Source organism: Zonotrichia leucophrys, chromosome Z (genome assembly GCF_028769735.1).
Source record: "Zonotrichia leucophrys gambelii isolate GWCS_2022_RI chromosome Z, RI_Zleu_2.0, whole genome shotgun sequence".
Taxonomy (NCBI): Eukaryota; Metazoa; Chordata; class Aves; order Passeriformes; family Passerellidae; genus Zonotrichia; species Zonotrichia leucophrys.
The window spans coordinates 61,981,024-61,998,503 of record NC_088200.1 but is presented as its reverse complement, the minus strand read 5'-3'; positions in this window follow the sequence as shown (position 1 = coordinate 61,998,503).

The following is a 17,480-nucleotide window of genomic DNA, read 5'->3' as shown; positions in this document are numbered from 1 at the left end:
TATTATCTGCCTCCGCCTTCCTAGTTTCTTGGCCAGATGTATACCCATAACTGTTTAGAGGGGTGAGGTGGGGCTTCTTCCCCCTTCTTCTTCAAAATTGTTCTAAATTATATTTCTTCCTAATACCATGCGTAGTTGTTTGAACTGCTCATTACCTCTGAATTCAGAATGTTTTCCCCCTTCTCCTTTCTGTTTTGATCACATTTGTCTAAACCAAACCTATCACTAACTTTAAATCTGTCTTTTCTGTTTCATATTCATTGTAACAGCATTATATTCTGTTATAATGCTGTCTTACCTTAGATATATTATCACATAAAGCACCATATAACAATAGGGAGAGGGAGAGAGAGAGAGAGAATGCCCTTTAGAATAGCAGACTTCAAATGTGCGAAGGATCGCAGATTAGTAGGGTTAGCAAAGCAATACTACAATGCCCAGAGAAATTAAAGTGAAGGAAGATTTTAGAAATAATGATAAATAAAGATTGGAAAAATAGGGAAAAAATTAAGGTGGTCACAGGAAATTTATAGCTGGGATTAAAGACAAAAAAAAAAAAAAGAAAGAGAGAAATCTTAGAAGTGCAAGAAGTAATTGGAATGGTTTAGCGGTGAAATCAATCTAGGAGCTCTTACATCAAATGAGAAATTAGGATGTACCCTTGATATTAATTCAAAATCATGGGCCGTGATCTCCAGCCAACTGGAAGCCATTGTTAATTTCCCTCAGTTGTCAACGGAATCTGAACGCTCACTCAAATACCTAGATTTGTGCGCGAGGGCGTACGCGGCCCTAGGTCAGGCTAGCAGCAGGGGTGAGAAGGCCGACGCCCCTACGCATAGAAATGCCAGCTCCCCTCAGTGTCTCGGCCTCAGGCTGGGCTGGATGCAAGCTCGGAATTGCGCACTGTGGACGAGATAGGAGGCGACCACTCGCTGGGGGTGAAAACGTCGGTTTATTGATGGAGGTGACCAACGGATGGTGGAGACACCCACAGCCAAATGGCCCCGAACAGGGGGAGAAACAGGGTTTTAAAGGGAAGGGGAAGAGAAGGGAGGGGAGCCCAGCTAACCAATAGGGAAACTCAAAGGGAGGTGCTGAACATAACTGACATACATTGGTAACCAATAAATACAAAGTAAGGGAGGGGCCCCGGTGCCGGGGCACCAGGGTAGCTATAGATCCAATGGTTTCAGGAACCCACGTCTTAAGAGAGGAACCCACTTGCCGCGGCAAAAAGTCCAAATATGGACCACACTGGACAAATTCAGACCAGCCTTTTTTGTTTATTAGTACATCAGCCTCAGAACATTGTTAGATGTTAACAGCATGCTGGCCTAAAGGAAAATGTCCCCGAAGGTGGGGTAAAACGGAATGACATAAAACCATCTCAGTTTAGATTTCAACCAATCACACCAAAACAAGACATATTGACAAGCTTTCCATCCAATCTTATAAAACATACGTAAGAGTAGTCAAAACAAAGACTGGTTCATAAAAGACAAAGAACAGAGCTCTATTCACAGTAACCTTCTAAAGATATACATTAAATAAACTTGTTGCCATCCTAAAGCCACATCTACAGAGTCCTATTGTTATTTGTCACGTCTACTGCTTGGGAAACTTTTCTGCTTGCTTGGGAAACTTTTTCTGCTGTAACAGAATCTTAGGGCCACATCCTGAGGCCTAAATACTCTTTTTTGACCATTTCCTAAAAACCCTCTAACTTTATGGATTCCCACATTTCCCCCTCTCTGTTTGACCCAGAATCTTTCATTTTCTTGTCGCTTACTACTTGCGTTTCATAGCTCTACTGTAAAATTTCTGCTTATCATCTCTTGGAGACCTATCTGCACTAAAGCACTGCTACATTACGGCACAGCAACTTGATGCTGTGATGGTCTCATCCTTGAAAGAGATATGAATCACGTTTGGTAACAGTTACAAGTCATTATTCAAAAAACTCTGGTCGATTCCAAGGCCTTAATTCAAAACCTTCGTTCATGTCTTTACCTTCATGTACTGCTTTCGTGAGATTCCGAACACTCTCTGTGCTTCTATTTCCTAAATCTCCTGCTTGTATGACGAAAACTTCACGGACTGTTCGGTTCATCATTCGCCGAACACAACAAAGTACACAAGGTACCACTATACATATCAGTATTAGAACGCCTAGTACATAAAGACCTATCTTGCAAAGTTGCCTTAGCCAAGGTGCGAAGCTCCATTTTTGAAACAAATCATCCAACCAGGAACTTCCATCTTTTTTAATTTGGGCTGTCAGATCCTTCAATTTTTGAATGCTTTTGTGAATGGATTCAGAATGGTCAGACAAATTCATACAACACAATCCTTCGAATTCCTCACAACCATGCCCTTGTGCCAGTAAAAGAAAATCAATGGCTGCTCTGTTTTGAAGAGTAGCATGTCTAATACTATCAACATCGGTCAACATATCACTGATTGCAGAGGATGTGGCATTAGCTTGTTTGCTCAGCCAACATCCAACTCTATCTAATTGTCTCAATGCCACTGCTGAGGCCAATTGGGGTAAAAATATACCCGCTGAAACCCTTCTGGCGGCATTCCAAGGCATAAAATCACTCTGACAGTTCTCATCATAATGAGGAACAGCTCTTGTTCTCCTTTGTTTCTTTTTCATCACTGCTTTGGCAGTGGGGGCAATTATGGTGAGCATACCAATGCTACAAGGACCACCTTCAAGGTGAGCTGGAATACCTTGCCAAGCCCTGTCTCCGCAAATGAACCAATACCCTTTCGGCAATTGCCGTGGATATTGATCCGTCTCCGGAAACACATCCCAACTATTTGAAACATTACACCAAAAACTCAAATTTTTATATGCAAAATAATGAGGAGTAACACTAAACTTTGGGGGATCACCTTTTCGCCAGGCACGAGCCATAAAAGTAAAACAAAAATCCATGGTCAAAGAACCAAGGATTTCCAATTCTTGAGGTTCAGATGTTGCCCTGAGGAGTTTTTTGGACCAAATGTTCCAATTGAAAGAAGGATTGTTTCTATTGTCAATTCCATCTGGCCTACCATTGGATTGTTTTTTGACCAAAGGTAACTCTTTCACTGGCACACCAACCAAACAGGTTGAAAAAGGCTTTTCTGGTTCTGAATTTGATAGACATATAGTATCTGATCCGGCAGCCTTGGCTAAGGTCACCCAAACATTTGTTTTCGGTTGATCCACAGGAAGATCTGCACGACAAAAAACAATTAAAATCAAGCAAGACAAATATACTATTTGAACTTGCTCCATCTCTTTCATGAACTAAGTCTTGGCAGAATTTTTTCTACACAAAATCTCTAACTTAAACCTTCGCCAAAAATTAAGACTGTTGAACAAACATTCAGCATTCAATTAGTATACTCATAAACAACATTGACACAAATTCAGAGTTCATGGGTTCCACCGATGTATAAAGAACGTCAGGCACAAGAGATGTCAGGTGAGACCCGGGATCTTTCGATTCGGTTCACGTCTGCGTACTTGCTTCCTCGGTTCTGGGCTCGACTGCAGGTTCTGAAGTACGATATGGTTTGACGTTTTTGGCAGGAATCCACTTAATTCCAGCATCTGTGGAGACAAAAGCATACCCTTTCCCCAAATTATTAATCAAAATCCCCAATTATGAATCAAAGCCTTGTTCAGTCTCACCTGTGGGGTGACCTCCGTTCCCCCTCTCTGTTGATCTAATATGCGTTTTAGGGTTTGATGTGTTCTTTCAATGACTGCTTGGCTTGTGGGAGAGTGGGGAATACCAAAAATGTGCCGAACACCCCATTCATTTAAAAATGTGGCCAATTTTTGAGATATGTATGCGGGACCATTGTCAGTTTTTACTTCTTGGGGTACACCCAATGAAGCAAAAGCTTGCAGGAAATGATGACAGGCATGATTGCCGGTTTCACCTGTGTGAAGGGAAGCAAAAACTGCACCAGAGAATGTATCTACGGAAACATGAATATTTTTAAATTTACCAAAAGAAGGATATTTAGTAACATCCGTTTGCCACAACTGTAGGCTTTGTAAGCCTCGGGGGTTGATTGCTCCTGTAGAAACAGGAGGTTGTACCAATTGACAGTCAGGGCAAGTATGAATGATAGCTTTAGCTTGACCTTTAGTAATTTGGAACATTCTCACAAGTGCTTGGGCATTTTGGTGGAAAAAGGCATGACTCAATTTTGCTTGTTCAAAAATGTTTGGCAATGTGTTAGAAATGACCATTGTCAGCTTGTCCGCTCTTGCGTTTCCTTCCACTAAAAATCCAGGAAGTGAAGAATGTGCCCTAATATGAGAAACAAAATATGGGTTAGTTCTATATTGCAAAGTTGTAAAAAGACATGAAAGCCAACGATGTAAAGTTTCATTGCTAACATCCTTTAAAATTGAACCTTCTATTCTTCTAACTACATTAGCAACATAAGCAGAATCTGTGACCAAATTAAAAGGCTGAGGAAAAAGTTGAAATGCTCGAACTACTGCGGCAAGCTCAACGATTTGAGGGGATCCCTCTACTGTTTGTATATCAGATTCCCAAATGTTAGTTTTTTGATTAAACCAAGTTACAACAGACTTGTGGCTTTTGCCAGAGCCATCAGTGAAGAGAGTCACAGCATTTAAAGGTTCTTCACTTAATTTAGGTTTTTCTCTGAAACTCAATTTTGCTTGCAGTAGCTTGTGAGCTGGATAGTGTATGGAACACACACCTGGGAAACCCAAAAATGCATATTGTAGATCATCAGAATTTTGCATTGCCCAATTGAAGTAATCCTTTTTCAATGGCAAAAAGATAACTGAAAATTCCTGACCTGCTAAAGTTAACAATCTGGTTCTAGCTTTGATTATTATGTATGCAATCATTTCTAGAACTGTGAGAATGGTCTTTGGAAACCTGTAGGGAGGAAAACCCATTCCATTATTAACAAAGGATCTTGCTCTGTGGCGTCCCACTGGAAAATGAGACCACAAAGCTGCATCTTCTCTCCTAAAATTGCAAGAAAAAAAGGGTTTTCAGGAACGCAGCGATGAGCTTGTCTTTGTTGAAGAGCCTCTGTGATCTTGTCGAGAGCAGCACAAGCTTCAGGGGCTAAAGTTCTTGGTGAAGTAAGGTCGTTACTTCCTCTCAGTAAATTGAAGAGTGGACTCAGTTCATCATTGGTGATTCCCAACATCGGTCTGACCCAGTTTATTTCTCCTAGAAGTTGTTGTAACTCTTGTAGGTTGTTGACTCTGGTTCGGATCTGAATTTTTTGTGGTGTTATTGTCGTCTCAGTCATCTTCCATCCCAGGTACTTCCAAGGTGAAACTTCTTGAATTTTTGTTGTAGAGATTTCAAGCCCAGCTTTTTGAATTTCAGCAACAACACAGTCTCGAGTTTCTTCCATCTCTTCCTGTGTAGAGGCTGTGATGAGAAGATCATCCATGTAGTGTAGAATCATGGATCTTGGAAACTTCTGCCGGGCAGGATGCAAGGCTTTGGCAACAAAATGTTGACAAATTACAGGCGATTTCCAATGGTATCTTCGAACGGGTTCACTTCGGTTGATGACGGGAACTGAAAAGGCAAATCTTGGAGCGTCATCAGGGTGAAGTGGAATATGGAAGAAACAGTCTTTTAAATCAATTATAACGAGAGGCCAATGCTTCGGGATCATGGGCAACGAAGGAAGTCCAGGTTGAAGAGAACCCATGTCTTCAATCACTTCATTGATTTTCCTCAGGTCATGTAGCAACCTCCAGGAATTAGATGTCTTCTTGTGGATGACGAAAACTGGAGAATTCCAGGGACTGTTCGTGGGAGTGATGTGGCCTTTCTGTAATTGTTCTTCTACCAGTTTATTAAGAATGTTCAACTTTTCTTCTGTCAAAGGCCATTGGTCGACCCACACAGGATGGTTGGTTTTCCAGATGAGCTTTAAAGTTGCAGGTTTTGACGAATTTTTCATTACAGGCCCACTTCCAGTCTTGTTCCCCATTGGGACAGGACGTCTCTCCCCCAGACGGTGAGAGGCTTCTGAACAACAAAAGGACGCACTGTTGCAGTCTTTCCTTCAGGACCTGTAATGTCAATCATGGATGCACTTTGCATACAAACAGTAGCACCTCCAATTCCTGAAAGAGAACCTGAAGGAGCTACTAAATCCCAGTCATTGGGCCAAAACATGTGAGAAATCACAGTAACATCTGCACCAGTATCAGGCATTCCTGTAACATAAATTGTTTGACCACAGTGAGTCAAGCTACAAGTTAGTTGTGGACGGTCACTGTTCAAATTTTGCACCCAGAAAACTTCTGCACCTGAGGTATTAGGAGACACATTTTCAGATGCCAGAAATGCTATAGCAATAGGTGTGTTGGGTGGAATTACCGTCGGAACATCAAATGCAAGAGCTAAAATCATCAGCTCTTCATTATAATTTACTGAAACAACAGTAGGGAAGATTGACAGTCCCAGAAATTTGTTGTTTGCTTTACCCATAATTAAGAAATCTTGTCCTTCTTGACAAGAGTTGATCAGCCCAGTAGGAATATTCACCCAGCAAAAATTAGTTAAAAGATGAATTAGTTTTGAGGAACTCAATTCAACCCTTGTGTTTGGAATTGCTGAGCTGGCATCATTCGGGGTGGGCTGTTTGAGAGACAAATGGCTGACGTGCCATCATCATTTGTTCCGAAATCTGGTTGCCAGTGGGTGCCACTATTTGTGTCTGAGCGCGGTGGAACGCGCTGTTTTTGAAGTTTAACGACAGTGGGTTCCCATTAATATCAAATAGTGAGTGACAGTATTTAGCAAGATGCCTTCCTTTTCGGCATCGAGGGCAAATAGAAATTTGATTTGCTGTTCCACGACAATCCTTTTTGAGGTGGCCTAATTTACCACAAGCAAAACAGACAGGCCTTTTATTAGGATCTACTTGCACAGCATTAACAGAGTTTTCCCAACGTTTTTCATATTTTTCCAAAAGCTTTCCAATTTTATCTATTTGTTGTGTCAAATTGTGTTCCAGTGTTTTTTCCAAAGCATTGACCTGTGAATTTGCAGCATTTTGTGAACTCATAAGTCTGCTGCAAGCTGTTAGCATCTGTGTAACTGTTGGAGGCTGATCAGGCAAAGCTAAAATAATTTTTCTACATTCATCATTAGCATTTACATAAGCAAGATTTTGAATAATATAAGAGCGGGCTTGTTCATCTGGACATTGCCTTTCAACAGCTTGAGTTAATCTATCCAAAAAAGAACCATAAGATTCAGTTTCACCTTGTTTGATCAGTGGATAAGAGCTCAGATGTGAACCCACAGGTTCAAGTGAAAGCAAGGCCTTTCTAGCAGCATTTTTAATGTCTGCTAAAACAGGCCGAGGCAGTTCAGCTGCTTGATTTTCAGGCCTATTGTAAGGTGAATCACCAGCCAACTGAGCAACATCTAAATCGGCATAATCAGTATCTGCATATCTTTCAACCAACTTGTTAAGTAACTTTTTCCATTGTAACTCCCATAGTAGATACTGTGAATTGGTTAAGATTAAAGTTGCCACATTCCTGCAATCAGCAGGAACTAAATCATAAGAGTTAAAAATATTTTTCAACACACTATTAAAATAGGGAGAAGAAAATCCACTTTCTTTCAAAGCCTGTCGTAATTCCTTTATATCATGGTGATTGAGTCTTTCATATTTTGGATTTCTATCATTTCTTCCATATTTCACTGGTAAGGCAAGATATTGTTTCTTTAAATCCGAATCCCTTTCTAGTTTCTGATTAATGTATGACCAATCCGGTAATTTTAATGGAGAATCAGAATTGTCACTTTGATCAATGACAGTATGAACATTCCCTTTGCTCTTAATCAGTACATTTTCTGATCCTGAATCATTAAATCCAAACCTTCCAGTCACTCTGGCTTTGGGAACACTGTGCTCTTGTCCGGGAATTCTGCCAATTCCGGGAGCTCGGCCAATTCTGGGAGGCCGGCCAACCTGATCATGAGAACACACCTCCAAATTTTTTTCAGAAACCTCCAAGCAACACGCCCCCCTCAGAACCCTGCCATGAAAGGCAGGGGTGGACTCCAACAAACACGCCTCCTCCGAAGCCCGGCCCAAAGGGGCCGAGACAGAGGTGTGTTCCCCTGTTCTGGGAACATTGCCACGCTCTAACCTTGAATTTGCTACTTTACCACAAGTTTCACATTGTCTCCCTGCCAAGAAAAACTCAGCTGAAGAATCCACAAATCCAGGTTTTAAACTTACATGGTTTTGTTTTAAAATACAAGAATTAGGATCACAGCAATGAGGAAAAAACTCAACCCGTGTTTTTTCAGGTTTTTGAGAGTTATCCATCCTTTCAAAGGACTCCATCCTTTGAATTAAAGCCAGTTTTTCTTTCTCTGTACCTATGGATTGACGATTACCATAAAAACCAGGTTTTTGCTTAACTGAAAAAGAATTCCCAGAACCCCCAGAAACCAAAATTTCCTGAGTGGAAGAAACACCCTCAGTTTCCTCTTCAGGCATATCACAATCTAAACCAGCTTTCAGTGTCCCCGCACAACCACTCTTAGGAAATACATTCACTTTTTCATTAACATTTTCTACAAATTTTGTCCCTTCCCCCTTACAAGAGTCACATATTTTTACATTAACAGAACAACGTGAAGAAGAGTCCGAAAAAGTCTCATTTTTTCCCAGAGAGAGAGAAGAAAGATTTTTCTCAGTGGAGTTCAAATCAGCATTTGAGACAACATTTGTTACATTCTCCGAAACACACACAGTCTCAGGTTTACTGGAATTTAAAGAGACAGAGCCAGAATCCGAGTTCACCTTATTATTGTCAGTTTGTTTAAAACATTCCATCAGGGCTCGTGCAATGGGCATCAATTCTCTTAGACTTTCATCTTTTTTAAGAGTGACTAGATTATAAATTCTCCAGTTTATCTGATCCCAAAAATGAAAAGTAAAGGCAGACTGTAAATTTAAATCTTGCGTATTTGTTTTAACCCATATAAGTAAGTTTTTAAGTTCAATTTTTGAAACTTCAGAGTGCCCTTTTTCTTGTAACAATGTCTCTAATTGATAAAAAACATCCCATTCAACTTTTGATAAGTTCGTTCCCATTTTTGTTTTCTTTTAACACAAAAACCCGTTACCCAAGCGCTCTCCCGAGAAAAGTTACTTACAAATTTCTTGGCTCCAGCGGGAGAGATGATACAGTCCTCCTGATTAACACTTGGGTCTCCAGCGGCCGGGAAATCCAGGATTTTTTCTTTTTTCTTCTAATCTACGTCCTCGAACGGGGTTCCCTACACGGAATGTCCTCACACGGGATGTCCTCACACGGGGCACCAAAATGCCGGGGCACCAGGGTAGCTATAGATCCAATGGTTTCAGGAACCCACGTCTTAAGAGAGGAACCCACTTGCCGCGGCAAAAAGTCCAAATATGGACCACACTGGACAAATTCAGACCAGCCTTTTTTGTTTATTAGTACATCAGCCTCAGAACATTGTTAGATGTTAACAGCATGCTGGCCTAAAGGAAAATGTCCCCGAAGGTGGGGTAAAACGGAATGACATAAAACCATCTCAGTTTAGATTTCAACCAATCACACCAAAACAAGACATATTGACAAGCTTTCCATCCAATCTTATAAAACATACGTAAGAGTAGTCAAAACAAAGACTGGTTCATAAAAGACAAAGAACAGAGCTCTATTCACAGTAACCTTCTAAAGATATACATTAAATAAACTTGTTGCCATCCTAAAGCCACATCTACAGAGTCCTATTGTTATTTGTCACGTCTACTGCTTGGGAAACTTTTCTGCTTGCTTGGGAAACTTTTTCTGCTGTAACAGAATCTTAGGGCCACATCCTGAGGCCTAAATACTCTTTTTTGACCATTTCCTAAAAACCCTCTAACTTTATGGATTCCCACACCCCGGGACCACAGCCAATCATCATCCCCAGAGAGAAGAAGGTTCTCGAATGCTGGGAGGAGAGGGGGGTGATTGACTGGGCCCAGGGAGGAGAAAACGTTTACTTATAAGGGAGAATAGGGGAGGAGGAATTATATAACATAACTGATTGAAAGCAGGGGTTGCTACGGAAACCAACTGCCAGAGGAGCAGTGGCGGGAAAACTGGGGAGGGAGGAACCATTTACAAAGAACAGGGGGTTGCAATACATAAAATGGGGGAGCAAACTGATGAACTTAAAAACACACTACAACAGATTTGCCAGTTCTAGTTAATATACCATTTCCACACAAAGAGTATGTTAGCCAAAAATGGGGAACAGTGAAACAAACTAGTAATATTGTCTGCAAAGGACAGCTCTGGGTTCCTTCCTGGTTGGGGTGCATTTCCTCTGTGAGTGTCAACACTGCCTTTCTTATACTGTGACCCAGATCTACCATGCGAGGTCTCCATGAAAAAGAAATAATGCTTGAAAAAAGGTAAATTGTCAGCTCTGTAATAAACTTCCAATATATGAAAAATTATCTACTGAATTGCAAATTACAATTGGAAACCATACCAGGTAGCAAAGGACCAGAGATTTTGAAATATCTTCAGTAATACTTAAAGTAGGTGTCTTGCAGAAAAAAATTCAGCATGTAGCATCATCTGGGACCATTGGTGTGGGCTCCATTGGAGTTTATACTTTTTTATTATGCTTTACTTTCATATAGATATATAGGTAAATATTTAAAATATTTATCACCAAGCCTGTTTAACAGAAAAAAATGCCATTCTGAGAATGGTGAAGAAGTCCAGAACAAGCACAATAAATATCTCTAAGTACAACAGAACAGGAACAAATTAGTGATGAATGAACCATGATATATTCCATTAAACACACAGTCCATTAAATAATAATTTATGACTGTTAACTTGAAATATTGTACCAGAAATGTTTTCTGAATTAAGCATGTGGAAAAGTACAGTTTATACAAAAAAGTACACATATGGATAACGTCATAACAGCTTCTGAATAAAGTCACTTTTTAAACAAGTCTGCACCTTATTCATATTGGAAATGAACTGTATCTCTTTATTTAATCAGGGAAAATAAAGTCTGAGACTTTTTACTCCAATGGCCTTGCCTCCCTCAGAAAGAACAGGAGAGGCATGTGGGAGGAAGAAACTACATATATCTGAATAAAACAGAGTATTGTACAGAAATTAATCTTCTTTCATAATCAATATTACAGCAATGACCGAAACAAAAAATAACCAAGTATGAGTATTACAGGACTTCAACTATCATTGAAAGGTTAAGGAAGGTTATAGAATAATTATATATGTGTATATATAATATTGACATGAATAAAAATTAGAAAGATTTCAGAATGTATCAAGCCACTCCAGAGGGAAGACAAGCCAATCCCAAAAGAGGATCTCCCGTCTCCTAACCCTCTGCACCCCAGCTCCAAAAGACAAAGCAAACTAGTCCCAAGATGGGTCCAAAGGGAGAACAATAAAATAATTTGTCTCAATAAACAATAAAATGTGTCTCACTACAAAGAAGACCCAACACAGTGCCTGTAGTCAGTCAAACATCCCTGGAGAGAGCCAAAGATGTTGCAGAAAGCTTGTGCATGTTTCAATCTGTGTAGGAAAGAAAAAGGTTGTGACACTTGGGAAGTTCTCAGAGAGAAAGGCTCAATTCTGCATTAAAATTATGTCCTTTTACTATTCTAGAGACAGAAAAGGATATAGTACACCATAACATCAAGCATTTAGGTGATGAAGTTATCTGTTCTTTCAAGACAATTTTGTTTCACTAATTTTTCCCTTCTAACCAGGTTACCTTTCTAGCTACTCACATCTCATTTGCACTCCAGGATTTCATAATTTCATAGGGTAGAGTTATTAGAAGTTAGTTTTCTTACTTGTCTGTCTGATGTGGCAGTCCTCTTTGTTTTTAGCACTTGTCTTCCCCTCTTGAGCAGTGTCTTTCTGCCAGAGGGCTGGAGGGATGTTTTTTGATCTGCCAGGGAAAATGTCATGAGTAGAGCTCTATCATAATATGTATTTAAATAACCATGAGAGTGTTCAATTAATATACAAATTAAGAATATTCATTTCACCTTGATCATATGTATTGGGTCTGGCTGAGAAAAGTTCATTTCTGCTACAGCAGCCCTCACCTTCCTGGGGTTTGCACTGGTGGCTGGAAAGGTGTTGGTAACACTACGACATCATGTATTAAGTATCTCTCATAATGACTGGGTTGGTCTCAGTTTTCAGCATCCAGCATTAAAATATTTCTCCCAATAGTAATTGACACATGTGATAGGTTGGTGCCTGCTCAAATGGCTCCCCAGAACTTGTCTTGCTTTTCCCTGAGCATCTTTGGGGAAGGGACTTTGAAGTCAGTTTTAATTTTTCATCTTAGTTTTGCTTACAGTAGGAGAATTTATAAGGGGTAGGCAACTGTAAATCTGGTATGTACACCTCAAGATTTTTATTCAAGGAACAAGGCTAACAATATTTTCAGGCAGGGATGATCTTGGCATTTCAGCTCAAAGCTCAACAATTTAAGAGAAACCACGATTTCAATATTAGTTTTACAACAAAGGCCATTCCCTTACTGAATCTGAAAAAAACTGCTGGAATGCATTAATCAGGCCTAAATAACATGAAAGAAAGTTGATAATTTACATTTGGTGCATTGTTATTTTATTTTACTCATGAGAACTGTGAAGCCCTGCCAAAGAACTTTGTGCTGAAGGGTGAGTTTCAAAAATAACTCTCAAAATTCAAAAATACCTGCCTGAGACTTTGTAAGAGAGAGTTTTCAGAGTGTTTATGCAGGCATCATTTAGACATACCTCATGCAAATCTTGCATGAATCTTTGAATAAGAAACACTCAACGGTCATAATGTGTGAAATATTTAATAATGACACGTTGCCATAATATGTATGAAACAATGATTTCTGCAAAAAACACTACTTTCAGTAGTGGCAAATGACGACAAAACAAAGAAAGATTTTGCCTCTGTTTACCAGGATATAAAACAGTAACTGTAGTATTAAGAACACATCATATATACTGAAGAATGTACAATTTAAGAACTATTATTTTCCCAATGAGCTGGAGGTGGAAGAGTAGTGATGTGTCTGATTAGACCTGTGCTCTGGGAGGTACGTGAGGTTTGTATGAATCACACACTTTTTCCACATACAAGGCTCACTTGAACTGAGCACCAAAAGGAGAGGACAGAAGGAACTGGGACAATCAGGGACAGTAAACTGTGAAATATAACTTGAAGCAAAAACAATCCATAAGGTCAAAAAAATCTGTGTTTGAATATACGAAAAAGACAGTGCAGACCCAGCAAGTAAAGCTACTCAAATGTAAAGAGGTACAGCGAAGTAAGACTTTAAGAAAATACGTTATGTAAAACAATCCACAACAATTCTTCTCTGCACTCGTGCCTATTAAAAAATTCTTCAAATGACATGTGCTTATTGAGAAAGTAAAAAGTAAGTAAGGTGAGCATCTTCTAAGGCAAAAATTGGCTTCTGGCACATACATAAGTACATCTTGGGCTCTCTGGGTCAACTGTTATTTCCCCATATTCTCCAAGTTCTTGATGTGGCTGGTTAGCAAGATTTAGTAAACTTGATTTCCTCAAGGAGAAAATATTGCAGGTATGTTTCCAAGTGCAGATTTCATAGCCTTGCTGTTTTGTATGAGTGGCTGTGCTTTCAGCACTGTGGCTACATGGCTGTAAAAGTGGTCCTTGTGAAATGAGAGCCTGGTGCATTAACGAGGCATAAACGAGCCATTCTTTCATCTAACAGCATTTTGTGGCTGCACATGAATGCAGCTCGTCAAACAGTGGCAGGGCTTATGCCCTTCCTATGCTCTGATTTAGCACTGGAGGAGGCAAATGTAAAACCAGGGAGTACAGAGGTCAGGGGATGTAGGGCAAAATGAAGGTGGAATTGGTTTTGTGCAAAGCAGGTTGCTCTGTGAGATTTAGCTCAGTAGTTTCAAGATGGTTTGAACTAGGTTACTGTGAAGGCCAGCTGGGATGAGAATTTCTAGCTGTATCAGATGACATCTCTAATTATGCTTCACACCAAGGCCATGTGGCTATTCAGGAATGTGTCTTTCAAGGCAGTGTGAAGGAACAGGCAGCAACACTCTAGGCTGAATCAATAAAATTGCTCAAATGCATCAGAGCATGCTAGTAAGTCAGGATGACCTACCAAAACGTTAGCCTGTCAAACCTGCAGTATGTGGTACATACTCTCAATGATTTCAGCTAGAGTGATTTCTTAGGATTTCTGAAAGGCACTTCAAATATCTAAATCTTTCTGTGAACATCTAGCTTATACAATTCCTTTTAGAGAAACAAAACTTAGAAGGTCATTTAAAAAAGGTAGAACAGAAGGACTGAAGACCTCGCTTGTGTAAGACAATAAACAAAGATTTTGTAACATGTATTGTTTATCTACCTTTACACATGCACAATTTTTTTTCTAACATTAGTCAAATTACCAAATTATGCATGTTAAGTTTCACACATATCTAACTGACCTGTGCTTGCAGAGATCTTTAGTTCAGTTAGGAGGTTACACTTCAGTGATCACTTGTGTAGTGCTAGACTCCAGTTATAAATCAGGAATACAAAAATAAGCACAGAGGTAAAAATGGCATGGGAAAGTCATAAGTTGGTCATACACAAAAGTTCAGAGCAGCACACTTACAGATTCCAGGACAGACTGGATGTGAGAATGAATTTCCAGTAATCACTTTTGTTGACACAGAAGGCAGTAGCTTAGTTGTTTGCATGTAATAAGAAGAATAATTATCTACAGATATTTGGCATTTAAAGTACCTGACTTCCAGTACAACCAACCTACGTCTTGGTTGTAATGTCTGGCTCATTTGTCTTGTGCTCCTTAAAGCATGCATGTCATATGGCCTTGGTGGGCTTTGTTGTGCGCAAATTTTTCCACACTTTTCACTATTTTTTTGAGTTGAGCATCTTTTATTGTTTGGGAGATACAAACTTTGCACACTGGGATTTTAGACATTAAACTTGAAAAGGAATTTCTTCCTGTTCTCATCAGCTGAGAAGAAAAAATATTCTATTTTGTCCTGTGTTGCAGAAAGTAACACATTTCACAACAAATGATTTTCATTGTTTCTGACAGCTAAACTTTGCTTTCTTCAATTAAAGTTTTTTTCCTAAGCATTCTTCCACAAGATATTTATTTGTTAATAGGATGCCCTAATAATATCATAAGTCTGCAAAATATTCTTAAAACAGCATAAAAATACTAATAAAAAAGTCTGTATTGGTGTTGATCATAAGGCTTATTATTTGAAAAGAAAAATAATGTTTTTGTTTGTACAAGTAAATACTACTGTTAAGCATTTAACTATGCAAGCATCTATGGCTGGTAATTACTGTTCTTTAAATAAAGACAGATTATTTTCCTAAGAACAGATTTCTGCTATTGATTCCACCTATGCTTTTCAATAAAGGATAATGTACTGGCAGTTACAATTAAGAATTAAGAGAACTGAATTTTCATAGTACTCCGAACTAAGAGGTGAATCAATAATGTTTGTCTTATTAACTCAAAAAGAAAAATTTCTCTTAAAAAGATTAATTTTTTTTCACTAGAATTGTTATTCTTTTGTAATGAAAAGTGTTCTTGCAAAATGAGCATTTAATATATAACCAATTAGTAAAACCATTAAGCCAATTACCAAGCACAATTTCTATATTAAATGTTAATTAAATTCAGAGGTATTTTTAATATGATTATTATGGAGAAAACAAATTTTTTAAAAAGGCAATTTAGTGTGAGTAAAATCTATTAGTCAAGAACAGTGTTTGGTTTTCCCAGACATATTTATAGCAATATTTATAGTAATGGTTCATTTAGCATATAAAAGTTCAATTCATATCCAAAGGGCTTGAAAATTCAGTTAAGCCTTTTTGTTTGTGTGGTTGAACATAAGTGAAATATATATTTTAATGCAATTGCTAAAATTAAAATATCAGCAATACTCCTTTGATCCTAAAAAAAAAAATGCTGAATTAAGCCTGACCTGTATTGATGTACACTTTTGTGATCACACTCTTTGAATAAATATGTATCCTAAAATATTCAGTAGCAAAGAACTTAAGTTCTTCATGATACTGGAAACAAGAAACATAAAAATGTGGCACAGAGGAACTCAGTGCCTTCTTCTCTTTTCTTTGTCTCCTTAGGAGTCATGGAGCTTAAAGAATATATACCTCAAACTATTAATTTTATTTTAACAGTGTGTAAAGTTTCATTTATCACCCAGTATTTCTGTTCTAAATAAATTAATGACCACAATGTGTCCTAATGTATTGGAAATTCCAAAATTATTCTAGTTTCTTGAAAATTAAATTAAAAGTAATTTCAACTGGTCTTTCTCATAATCTGATAAGATTTAATCTGAAAGTTACTGTGAGGTGGTATAATGTTATGAGAAATTAATTTATGTTTGAAAGAAATTCTCCTTACTGAGAGGTTTGAAGGTAAAAATTTGATTGGATAAAGAGGCAGCTTTGGTTGGGGTGTTGGCTTTTTGTAATAATAAATAAGCAACTAATAAACTTTAGTTACCTTGCAAGATTCTTCATGGGAAGAAATAATTTTTAATTTTTATTGAAAACTAGAATAAAAACTAAAGTGGCAAAATTCATTTCAGTATGTCATTGTGCTTCTCACAGTAAAACTGTCCCTTTATTCATCTTAAAGCAAAATACCTGGCATACTTGTTATTCTTTGGAAAGAATCTCTTTTGTTTGCTGTGACAATCTCTTTACACAGCTTCTCTGGGGAGAGTAGCATTTCCAGTTTATTTGCAATATCTCCTTCTGTGTGACTGTGGTTAAACAGCCCAGGTACAGTCAAAAGTGGCAAAACATCCCTCCATAGCAGGAATCATCTTCAAGCATGCTTAGAGCTGCTGAGGGCTTTTTGTCTCCTTGCATTGAGATATTCTCAACAAAACTCCTAAAGAGCTTGTCAACAAGTCTGTTGGGGACAGCAGAAAGAGGAGACCAGTGTACCCAATGACACAAAGTCCCAGCTTTTGAAATAGTAAAAACTTTTCAGACATCTCCTATCTCATCTGTGAGATGCAGTTGAAACACTGTTACTGGAGTGAAAGGACAGCATGACAGAGCAATTGGTCCAGGACCACTTCTCATGCCACTTCCACAGATTACTTTGTGAGAGTTTCTAGAGCTTTCTTCTTGCCATCATTCTTTAGTTCTGCTATGTTAGGGACTGACTAAAGAACAAATACTAATAATTAATAGCACCCACTGCTAAAAAACAGTAATCAGCTTGCTATTTTTAAATTAGATTACAAACTTTGAGTATAAATTCACAATTTTGAGTATTATTGGCCGAATCCGGGAGGGAAGGGAAGGTTCT